At 35.2% G+C, this 12,187-nt stretch overlaps 2 protein-coding genes across 4 annotated transcripts in view; one reads left to right on the top strand and one right to left on the bottom strand.

Moving 5' to 3' along the window:
- The window catches only part of Miga (mitoguardin), a 62,990-nt gene that overhangs the window by 21,296 nt on the left and 29,507 nt on the right, over positions 1–12,187 (bottom strand). The gene's annotated exons all lie outside the window — the stretch shown is intronic.
- LOC117985372 (protein unzipped-like) overlaps positions 1–12,187 on the top strand; it is a 36,227-nt gene that overhangs the window by 6,891 nt on the left and 17,149 nt on the right. Inside the window, exon 2 of one of the 2 annotated variants that reach the window (XM_034972076.2) lies at positions 10,174–10,232. The exons of the other annotated variant lie outside the window; for it this stretch is intronic. The gene's annotated coding sequence lies outside the window, so the exon portion shown is untranslated. The remainder of the gene's footprint in view (positions 1–10,173; positions 10,233–12,187) is intronic. 2 annotated transcript variants of the gene reach the window in all.

The following is a 12,187-nucleotide window of genomic DNA, read 5'->3' as shown; positions in this document are numbered from 1 at the left end:
TTGTAGCCGCCGAAAGTAGCCGTTACGTGTATGTTAATACCCGGTAAGCGCATGATAAACCTACCTAATGTATTGGAATTGACATTTGTATTGTATAAAATTGTGAAGCATGTCTATTTAAACAACCTTGTAGTTGCGACTACAATGGCTGCAGCTAACACAAAATATGGATACAAAAGGACCCGCACCATGTCCATTCACACTACCGGCTATAATTTAATATCCGCCCTTGGAACGAATCCCATTTCCTCAATAATCTACCTAGGCTATTAAAAACTGAAAGACTTTGATAAGCTAAAAATAAAAACTTAGCAATAATAGAAAGACTATTGAATTTTCACTAGTTAAACTTTCACTAGTACGGAGTCCAGGACAGATTCAACAACATATACGACACAACGATAAATAACATTCTATAGATGAAACTACCAGAAATAGGTACCTATTCTTCAATTAGAATCTAGTTCATTACACAGCATCATCTTTAGTCCGCGACAGGATGAGATGGCAGTCACCTACGCTCACCCGCACCGGGTTAGCGCGGGGGTGTGCGGGGCGTTCCCTCCCCGATTGCCATTTCAACCTGTCGCGTACTATAGTTACTATAGATGATTGCTTTTGACTATACCTAGTACCTACGTCCGGGTAAGTTTCGTGTTTTATTTAAGCCCGAAGGAATTCTGATTTTCCGATAAAAAGTAGCTTATATATTTGTTTCAGGCATGCAAGCTATCACTGTACCAAATAGATGATCCCCGCGACTTCTTTGATGTGCATTTAGATTTTCTAAACAATCCCGTGGAAACCTTTTGATTTTCTGGGTCAAAAAAGTGGCCTATTGTCTTTCTTCGGGATGCAAGATATTTATGTACCTACCAAACGTCAAAATCGGAAACGGATGGGTTTTGAAAAGCTAGCAGACAGAGATTTATAATATTAGTTTATAATATGGATGTGAAACTTATGAATATTTATGTATTCTACAACCTTTTTAAATTGATATACTCACGAAGGCAAGAACATGTACTAGTACCTATTACGATAAAGCAATAAAAAGTTACTTATATGTTAATTGAAACCTGAAGAATTAAGTGAAAGCCTGAAGCTAGTGCGATATTTGGTAACGAGAATGCAATGCATGCGAGCGAGCGCAGATTGTATCTAGCCTTTTACGCAGAGATCGGCCTAGTCTCATGTAAAAGGTTATTGAGTGCACCTAGTAGTATAGTTTTCTTAGACTTCCGTTACAAATCATGCAAGGGAGTAAACGTTTGGCTGTATGAGGTATTAAAATCACAAAATTATTTTTTACTAGCTGATGCCCGCGACTTCGTCCGCGTGGATTTATGTTTTTCAAAATCTCGCGGGAACTCTTTGATTTTCCGGGATAAAAAGTAGCCTATGTGTTAATCCAGGGTATAATCTATCTTCATTCTAAATTTCAGCCAAATCCGTCCAGTAGTTTTTGCGTGAAGGAGTAACAAACATACACACACACACACACACACACACACACATACAAACTTTCGCCTTTATAATATTATACATAGTGTGATGTCAGAAATACAATATGTTTGATGATAAATCAATGTAGTCTTAAAAGCATAAGATTACAAATCGCTTATATAATCCATTTACGATTTACCATATAAACCATTTACCATTTTGTTACGTAGCTATCTATCGGCTCCAAAATAATATAACCGTTCTTTACATCAGAGAGTTTTGATTAAATTGTAGGCAGTCTTAGCACAAGAATATGCTCTGAACGTTCCATTAGTAAATCCAATAAAGCTAAATTAAATAGACCAAGGTCGGTCTATATCCTGAAGGTTGCTGGCAAGGACTCGCCCGGGCCGCAGCTAACAACCTTCCCTTTTCCCGTTTAGTCTTTTGCTCCTCGATTTAATATGTCTTGCCTATTTTTATTTCGCTTCGACTATCTATCAGCTTTCTATCATGTAGCTTATTTTTATGCACTATTTTTCTATGCTTTTAAATAAAAACATCGACATATAATTTTAAAGTGGTTTTCTATGATTTTAGAGAAAAAAATAGATACCAAACATACGAGTCATAGTCATTGCAAAATAAGTACTTTTTATAATGATACAATTACAGCACATTTTATCAATGGTGGTACGATAAATATTCCGGAAGCCATTGCAATTCATGGTGATCCACTTCCTGTAGGTCCCTTTTAGCGGTCGCACAGTTTATTAACGGTAGTTTATAGTTTTTAATTACACCAATTACAATAAAACTTTGTTACATATAAATTGTAGTTTGTATCTGGCGATTGAACATACGAAGAGAGAAAACAAATGCAAGTTACTTTAATGAGTAATCAATTTTAAGCATCCTGCTCTTATTGGAAAAACAACAAACGAAAGGAACGAACCCGTGTTGAAAGTTTTGAACTCTAACAATAACCTGAACGAAATAATCGTTTCCGTTAACTCGCAAACATTAAATAACTTTATTGGCCAAACAATGGTGAAACACAAAACGCAAAACAAACACCCAGAGAACCTTCCATTTGAAGTGCACAAAGGAATATTACTAGACGAGTATTGAAGCGGACAATGCGTCGGTAACGGGATAACGCACTAATTGTGAACCGAGTACCAACTCTTCCGTTACCCGCTGCGCTGTCGAGCTATAGCACTCTCCCGGGAACCGACATGCCACTATTAAAACGTCTCGAATAACGCCAACTACTCACATAATGGCCCATGATACCACCTTTTACCAGTCCCGCTATTATTTTCTAGCCCATTTATTATAAGCAGCCTCAAAGCATATTACTCGGATACTTTAAAAAGCACTTAAGTTACTTTTTATAAATTCCATCATCAAATATAGCAGCAATTTTAAGGTAATTTGGCTCTTTCCAGCAAAAAGATTTTAATTCCAGTCGGAAATAAATTCTTCATAGTGAATATATTTTAAGCGGCCTTTTATAAATTGCGGCGGAGAAAACGTTTTGTAAACCAAGCTAGGCGGCTCGTTGAAGCTGACAAAAGCCCAGTTTGTGGTTAAAAGCACGAATTTCCTTTGGAATTTAACACTGAGCACGGAGATAACGGTGTTCAATTTTGAACGAACTCCATTATGAAGTTCATCGATTATTATATCTAATGAGATCAAGTTTTTACTTCTAGAGCTTTTGGATTTCTATTAATTCTTTTGATTAGATACAGCTATATTTTTTAACTTATTACGAAGAAATTGTCAGTTAATGGAAATCGACCTAAATCGATTATGGAAGTCGGAACGTAGTTCTATTAAAACAATAGAGAATAATAATTGTAACAAGAGCGTAACAATAAAAGGTATAGCATACAAGTATATACACGTGTCGAGATTACAAATGTATGAACTAACTGACAACTGATTATATTCAAACCACGATTCGGAATCATCGCACGTAAAGTTTTATATTTGTCAGTTATAATGAATACCAAAGTGGTATTAAATCTATGTAGTATAAAAACTACACAGAATTTGTGGTAATTGCACCTCATATCTATTATCAGCCGATATCTTCTATTTCAAAATGTTTTAAAAGCCAAACAAGCATACGAAATAAAAATGATTTGTGATAACAATAAATAACTTAGAACATGATAATTAAACCAGCGTTGATTTAATGAACCTCATTCACATTTTAAGCGGAAATATAACACATAAGTTATGTAAACTTTCGTAAACCTGTCTTAGCGATTTATAGTTAGCTACATAAAGTACGCTGTAAAGTGTAAATACAGAGATATAACTATTCCTCGCTAGTGTAGCAACATCTTCACGAGACGTGTTGAGTTTAACAAGCTCTTGACTTGCACGCCGCTACCGCAAGAGTTGAACGCGCGCACCGACTTGAGCAAAGTACCCTTTACTTCCACCAGACGAGCACAAACATTGTGTACCGCCGCAGCCTCAGGTGCGGAATCAAAAAGTTTACCGTAATAAGAAAAGTCTGGAAGACAACTTTCTCAAGCAAAAATCTTATCCATCTTACTCACGTTTTGTATACATACTTTAAATTTGCAGACTGCCTATTATTAAAGTTTTTGTTGTTTGTTTGGATCCAGATCATAATCTTTTCTTGGTGTTATGTTTAAATTATTTTTTATACGTCACTATCGCCGTTTTTATAGCATTTAACATTTATAAGCTCAAATATTTGTTGAAGTACAAAGGGATATGATCTAACTATTTCTGTATAGCATTGATCGTAAACCGCTCTTCAGAGTTCAAGGGGCTGAATGTACCTAACCCACGTCTACCGCAATAAACTCACCATCTTTATTTATATTACCGCTAATATAATATCGATACATTCTATATGAAGATTTCTTCAAATGTATTCATTTTACATTTTAACATTAGTTACTTATATACAGTATCATCATTATAAACCGATAAACTTCCACTGCTGGACATAGGTCTCTGGTAGGGACTTCCATACGCCACGGTATTCCGCCACCTAAATCCAGCGGTTCCTTGCGACTCGTTTGATGCCGTCTGCCCACCTAGTGGGGGATCTTCCAACTATACTAGTCGATAAAATTGTATCTACTGATTGCATCTATATTATTGCAAGTAAGGATATCTCCGAGAGACATATGTAATTACAACGATATTATTTCGGAATATCATGTAACGATTGCACTTCGAGTGTGACTCCCGTTAGCGCATGCTTCACCAGTCAACCATTTCTTATTACGCACGTTATTATCTCGCTTGCAAATTATGAGACGTTAGTAATCTGTTATATTTTTCTAAGAAATTAATTTTTTTAATTCATGCGACCTCAAAACTCTGATTAAATTTTCTAGAAATGTCGAGGTTAACCAGAACATAAATCGACACGTATTTCGTGTGATCTTACCTTGAATGGAAAAATAATTGCAAGGAATTAATCGCTTAGATATTCAAACACATGTGTGCTAACCGATGATAATTTATCAACGTTAATTGCATACAAGTATGCAGCGAGGAACTTATTGCAGCAAGAGTTATAACTTTAGAATACAAATAAGAATTAATACATACATACATCAGCTATGCCGCAATGTAATCTTTAACTAAATTCGTCATTTTGGGATTGAAATTTATTGTTCTTTTTGATTTTAAATTGATTGGAGTCGATTATAATCTATAAATAGTGTAAAGGTCAATAATTGTTCATCTATATCTTCGGCTTTGATGGTGTTCATTACGTCAATGGATCGAAACCATTCATATTAACGGGAACATCAAATAAAAACATTTCTTCATAGAGACTCTTCAATCACTTTAATATTCCGTGCATATCTTTTAATAACTGCTGCAGAGGTGAATGCAAAGCTTTCCAATCACGCCATTATTATGGCATTCATTAATGAATGAATACGCGGAGTTGTTCTTTTATCGAAGTTATGTGCTAACTATCGTAGAACTATTATTACTGAAGGTCTTCAATTGAACTTAAGACAAACGTTTTCAGTAAATGAAGACAAAAAGAAAAGACAGAGGAAAACTACCAACTACGCATTGATTTGTTACGTAACGGAGAACCGAGTCTCGTTCATCTTTGTTTCATCTGCACACTGATTTGCAGTTTCAGTAAAGGTTTGCGAATGTATTGAGAATTGAAGATGCGGTGGTGACCGATGAGTCACAATGAGCCGCGTTCATCGACCCGCCCTCACGACTTGAGCCGTTATCCTACAATTGCTTGTACCGCATTTTTGCAACCCAAAATAGGTAATGACTACATAATTCATACGAATTCTCTTGAATAACGTTACGAGCTACCTACTCCAATTATATTCCAATAACGAGATGTAGCAGTACGTAATTTGCTAATCCCAGTTTCAATTAAGAGACCGGGAACTCTTATTAGTTATTATTGATTCATTCATGCCAGAGTTGACTCACGTAAGCAGAAAATGACGTCATTAAAACTGTTAAGAGATTGTAGTAGCTGGATGACTGGTTTTGTACCCTTTGCAAGTTAATAGGGATGAGTCATGAGCTCAAAATAAATTGTCTGTTAAATTTTAAAATTCATTTCCAGTATTTTCGCTTTACCAGGTTTTTGTGAAGCGGATAGATAACTTATCTTCTGGCCTTAGGGTTAGGTACAAAAACCTAAAAGCAGAGATTCGTGGAATGATTTGGCTCTAATGTAGGTAATGTTCTATAATAATTTTACTAAATTACATATTTAGATTTTCTTGCGAATAAAGTAACACTAAGCTAAATAAAAACAGTGACGTAGAACTTATATGACTTTTCAACAAATGCAACCGCATTCGATATTCGACGTCACCCTTCCTGAATTCCAGACCTACTTCGCGCCATAGCATCAAAAGCTTCAATATTATTACTTTATTCAATGTGTTCATAGCAGTATTAACTTTGTGACGGCTGACGGCAACTCCAACAACTTAGGAAGTTAATTAGTGAGATATTGCGGTGTTTATTGGAGCAGTTTGTTTGGGTAAAGTTAGGCGACAGTAATTACCGCTGACTTTGAAAGGGGTCTGTGCGTTAGGGCCTCCAACGGCTTTCTGCAGCTATTGCGCTTATATTGGACTAATGTAATTAATTTTCGGTAAGTAAGCATTATTATGGAAGTTGATTAAATAAATAAGTACCTAGTAAGCAATCTGTTAATTTAGCTCTAAGATTGAAGAATTGCAACATTATGTTATATAATGACAGCTGTCCAATAATTATATCAACAGTTGCGTATCTACATTCTACATAGAAGATATAAAGATTAGAATAATGTAGGTAGAATCATGACACGACTCGCCATAATAGTAAAATTACGGCACTAAGCACAGAATTAGAGCCCTCAGATAAAATCAAACATGCCCGTCGAACCCGGAAGTTTCAAGACGCATTTCCATTTTGCAACGATCCCAAGACCCGGCTTGGTAATAAATACGTAATGTACCCTGGTATCGATTGCAGAGCAAGAAGGGGTGTTTTTATTACCCAGCAGGTATGACATCAGCAAAAGTTAAACTTTGCTCTTGACATAAATTCCAAAAAGAGGGGAAAGCATCTTGAAAATTACCATAAAATTTTCACAATCTTATGGACACAAAATATGTATGTTGGAATATGCCAGTCAATAATTATAGTACACTTGTACATGATTATTTGGTCATATTTGAAGTAAGTACGCAAACGTAGGATGATGTAGAAATTCCAAATAAATGTTTTGAATAGGTTAGGTTTACATTAGAATAATAAACAATATATACTAATGACTTATTGTAAGCCTTTATCCTTTAACCAAAAGTAATTAAAAGAACCCTTACTAGAGTGTTGCAAAAAGGAACAACATACGAGTACATAGTTTTCTAATTGAATTTAGTTGAAACGCGAGGATAAACTAATGAGCATCTAAATCGACCCTTTGGACTGGTTAGGCGAAATCAGAGGGTACTACGAGTCTGAATAAATAAAATGCAATTAAAAGTGGGGGAGTAGCCGCACAATCACACCCTCATCACGAGAGACTCTTTGAAATAGTGACGAAATCCTGCGATTGTTACAAAAAATAGGGGAGATGGGACAACAAATTTCTGTCTGTAAACAGAAAGATCAAAAATTTACGCTAGGAACACATAGTTCAATGGCTAAGTCTTACACATTAGAAAATTATTGTACCTTTTTTAAGTTTTTTTGATTTTGTTTTTATGTTAAGTTTCATAATAACTGTGTTCTGCTGTCTGCAACATCACAAATTGCAGCTGATTAGGATAAATTTTAATGGAATAATGGTAGGGGTTTGGTGATTGTCGCAAATTAACGTCGTATACTTCCGTTTGGTTCGCAGCCACTGAGCAAAATGGCGAACCACGTGCGGGGAGTTACCATAGCAACACAAGAACTACGCAGTTTACCTACATCCCCTGCGTTTTCAACGGTTTTCACATGCCACTTCACACTATTTAGATGTTATTAAGTAATTTATTTTAGAAATCCATACTCCATACTAATATAATAAATGTGAAAGTGTGTCTGTCTGTCTGTCTGCCAGTCTGTCTGTCTTTCTGCTAGCTTTTCACGGCCCAACAGTTTAACCAATTTTGATGAAAAAATTCCAGAGTTAGCTTACATCCCGGGGAAGGACATAGGCTACTTTTATTCCCGGAAAATCAAAGCGTTCCCACGGAGTTAAAAAAGCAAATTCCTTACTATAAATTCGAATGCTTAGATATAATTGTCCCTACCGATCAATCCACATTTAAAGAACGTGTAAACGTGAATGTAATTTAACCTAAAGCGTAAACCTATGTTATGCATCTAACACAACATGCGTTTGATATGTTACATTCTGGATTACTACACTTTAGTTTAGTTAAAATACTCTTGTAACAAATAAATTCATTTGCCAAAAAATTTACCATCCTCGTGGGCCAACGATTGTAATAAAACGATAAAAGTAAACTCATTCACGAGTTCCGAATTGAAATTCCAACCCATTAAATATTTTCACAAGCCTTTGAAATCAGTGACCCGTTCTAATAAATAACTCTATTGGACAAAGGGCTATGAGATTATAGCAGCTAATTTGGGATTTGGCGGTCGGACGCAACCTTATCTTGTCTAAATGACATACGTTAATACAGAAGGTCGAATCGGGGAATAATACGCCACAGACAAAGGACACTCACGACAACATTTGCTTAGTATAAATAAGAGCCAAAATACATGGCGTCTCTTCGGTTATTTGACCCCTGTCGATGTGGGGTGTTGTGATCGGATTCCCCTATTGGAAATCCCTACACATGTGCGTTTTCGTGGTTAACTAAGCAATTATTCAGGACAGTAATGCGAACCGCAAAATCTGCAAAAACATTTGGAAAAAAATATTATGAACACGGACTAGCATTTTTCATCGACTCCCAGTGCGTGGATTTGGACTTTCTAAAGATGTCGTTTCTAAAACTTCGAAGCCTGTCACAATGACAAAAATTTTGATAATTTTAATCTTTACTGGAATATGTTGAGGAAATGAAGTCAAATAAAGCTTATTTCGTAACAGCGCTTCAGTCAATTAGATGCTCAGCGTGTATTTCAAATTATTAAACTCGAGATGTTGTGTACAAAGGCAGATATCTGGTTTCTTTAAGTGTTTATTGTAACCAGTCACAATGGGTCCGTTGCCGTGGCGAAGGCCAACCTACCGCTGCATAACGACTGCATTATCACATTTGCTGATGCTATGTGACGCATTCGCGCAAAATATAAGCACTAACAAGACACGGTTGTTTATAAGATAACGTTATTTTACGTAGCTTGCGGACGTAAAGCTGTATTTTTAATTTGATATAATATGTACTTGTCTTGGGTGTAATTTTACGAATTGTGAAATTTTCACAAAAACCATGCGGTATTAGAACGGTAATAACCTAGGGGTTAAGACGTCAGCCTCCAACTCTGGAGGTCGGTGCCTAAAGATGCGCACCTTTAGGCTCTAACTCAATTAATTATCACTTGCTTTAACGATGAAGGAAAACATCGTGAGAAAACCTGCATGCCAGAGAGTTGTTCATAATGTTCTAAAAGGTGCGTGAAGTCTGCCAATCCACATCCACCAGCGTGGCGGATTATGGCCCAAACTCTTCTCATTCTGTGAGGAAACCCGTGCTTAGTAGTGGGTCGGCGATGGGTTGATCATGATGATGATGGTGACTGGTCTTCTAGACTGTAATCTGTAGGTACATATTATGTGGCTTTGGACGTTTATACATAGACCGCTTCAATGTTGAACTACTTAACTAATTGTGCGGTAACTGAAGAAACCATAGTCAGTTTCCATTTCATTACATTTGGTTAACCGCAAACGTAGCTTTAATAGAATAACTTGTAAGTACTCAGTTTACACATTAGAAAAGGCAGATGAAAGTAATGGCTTAATTGAAAAGAAAGATTAACCTTAATCGTATTCGTAGAATAAAATAGACCAGAATGCACTATGAGTAATACAAGGACTAATTGCGTATACTGTAAAGCAAAGTACAAGATCTAATTAGACATCTGCCTTGCAGCACTCCCTATATTTAAACTAGTATTTCATTGCAATTTTACATTAGTAGGTACAGTACTTCATTTAGCCATTTAATGATTTTAGTCTAATTGTTTTTGTTTGAATTGTTACAGATTTGGAAATACAATTATTATACAACAAAACTGGAATTCTTATAGCGGATCCTTTAAAGGTAATTAATTGTCATTTGAAATTCAATAGCTGATTATTATTATTATTATTTTAAAGAGCTCTATAATTCAGAAGCGATTAAAAGAAACGATACCGCAAATAATACTATTGAAGATCAACTTATCAAAGCGAGACGAACGCAAAAAACAACAAAATTGTCAATTCAATGGGATTCTTTGCTGATGTCGTCACCAATCTAAAAATAGTTCATTTCACTACCCGCACGAGAGCGTGTGCCCACTGTAATTATGTATTATCCTGTCAAGAGCCAGGATGGAATAAACAACTCAAAGTATGATAAGTGCATTTGATATACGGTTTCTTACGTCAACGATATGAGCATGTTATTGCGTCTGCACTTTTTTGAATAACTTAAGTAAGCTCTTGGTCCGTATTATAGAACCAATATGAAGATAGATTGTAAATAGGCTTAGATTGCATAAACTTGCAACGGCAGTATGCAGTATGTATTCGGTTTCTAATGTTGGTGAAATTAATAAGTAAATGAAGGTAAATACTAAGGCCCACTTACACAAAACTCGTTAAGCTGGTTTAGTTAAATTTTGTAATGATGTAACAGAAGAAAAATTGACAAGTTTGTTTCAGGGTTAACAAGAAAAGGGCAGGACTAGAAAATTTAACTTAAACACATTCGAAACGTTTGCTTGTTTGTATTAGATACAATAAGCCACAACATAAATTCATACGAGGGAGTTGATGACATAGTACTTTTTGATGACGCGTCTCACTTTCAAGGTGATAATGATAGAAATATTTAGGTAATCAAATAATAGACTTGTGTAACCGGGCTAGTGTCGCCAGTGTATCAGTATGACATATCATAAGTGGCACTATTATCGACAATCAGACGACGACCTTGCTGCTTGTTGTCGCAAATCGTGGGGAGCCGCAGATTGTCATCCTCCATTCCGGCATCCGCCTTACGTGCATTTTTATTATGTAATCCTACTTGTACTTTTATCGCTTTGGATAAGATGTTTGTAAAATAAGAAGGATGTAGATTGTAGGTACATTAAACACTGTGCATAACTACTAACTAGGCACCATAATAAACAAGTGCAATAATTTCGAATCTTTATAGGTATACAAATGAGATTGAATATAAAAACTATACACGACAGTTAAAATGACATCTTAATGAAAACCATAGTACTGTCTTGCTCTTTAGAGGCTGTAAAGGTCATACTGGGTCGTGAATACGGGATCTGAATAATTTTTAGTGAAATTCTATAATATTTTCTGTTTTGATTACAGTGATAAATAAAAAGCAAAATTACCTATTAATAATATGACGGGCACATTATAAATATTATGTATGAATAGTCATTGAATGATTCAGTTATACAGAACTGGGTCATAGATTTTTATCTAGGTGTTAATATAAAACTAGAAATATCTGGATTTATTCTCACTCGGGGGCAATTATTAACTACAATTTACATTTTGTCAAAGCGGTCATCATGCATCTTAAATACAATTCTAATCTATATCAAATAAATACCTAGGAAATCGGACCTGACTAAGGATATAAATCATATTATGACAAAGGACACCTAAACATGTTACTACAGTTACAATACAACAGACAGTCACTCAAAAATAATAATGAAAAATATAAAAAAATACAGATTTTCTGAAAAAGTTTTTAGAATCCGTGAAATTACTAACGGAAACTTTTTAGTTGCTTAGTAAGTAGTTGATATATATTTTATAATATAAGATATTATGGATTAAATTCGAGGTCAGTAAAGATGTAGTACCAAGTTTTTTTGTAAAATTCAGTCATAGCAGCACCTAACAGAACAAACATAATGCCGTTATTAAGTTTGACTGTTAAGAAATTTTGATTTGATTGGTGTCGAAAATAGCTTTTATTAAATTCCTAACTAAAGTTGTACTTTTAAGTAATCAATTATTATTATAAAGTAACTATTA

The sequence above is a fragment of the Maniola hyperantus genome, chromosome 1 (genome assembly GCF_902806685.2).
Source record: "Maniola hyperantus chromosome 1, iAphHyp1.2, whole genome shotgun sequence".
NCBI lineage: Eukaryota > Metazoa > Arthropoda > Insecta > Lepidoptera > Nymphalidae > Maniola > Maniola hyperantus.
Note: the sequence above shows the minus strand (reverse complement) of the source record. Positions and strands in the feature narration are given on the sequence as shown.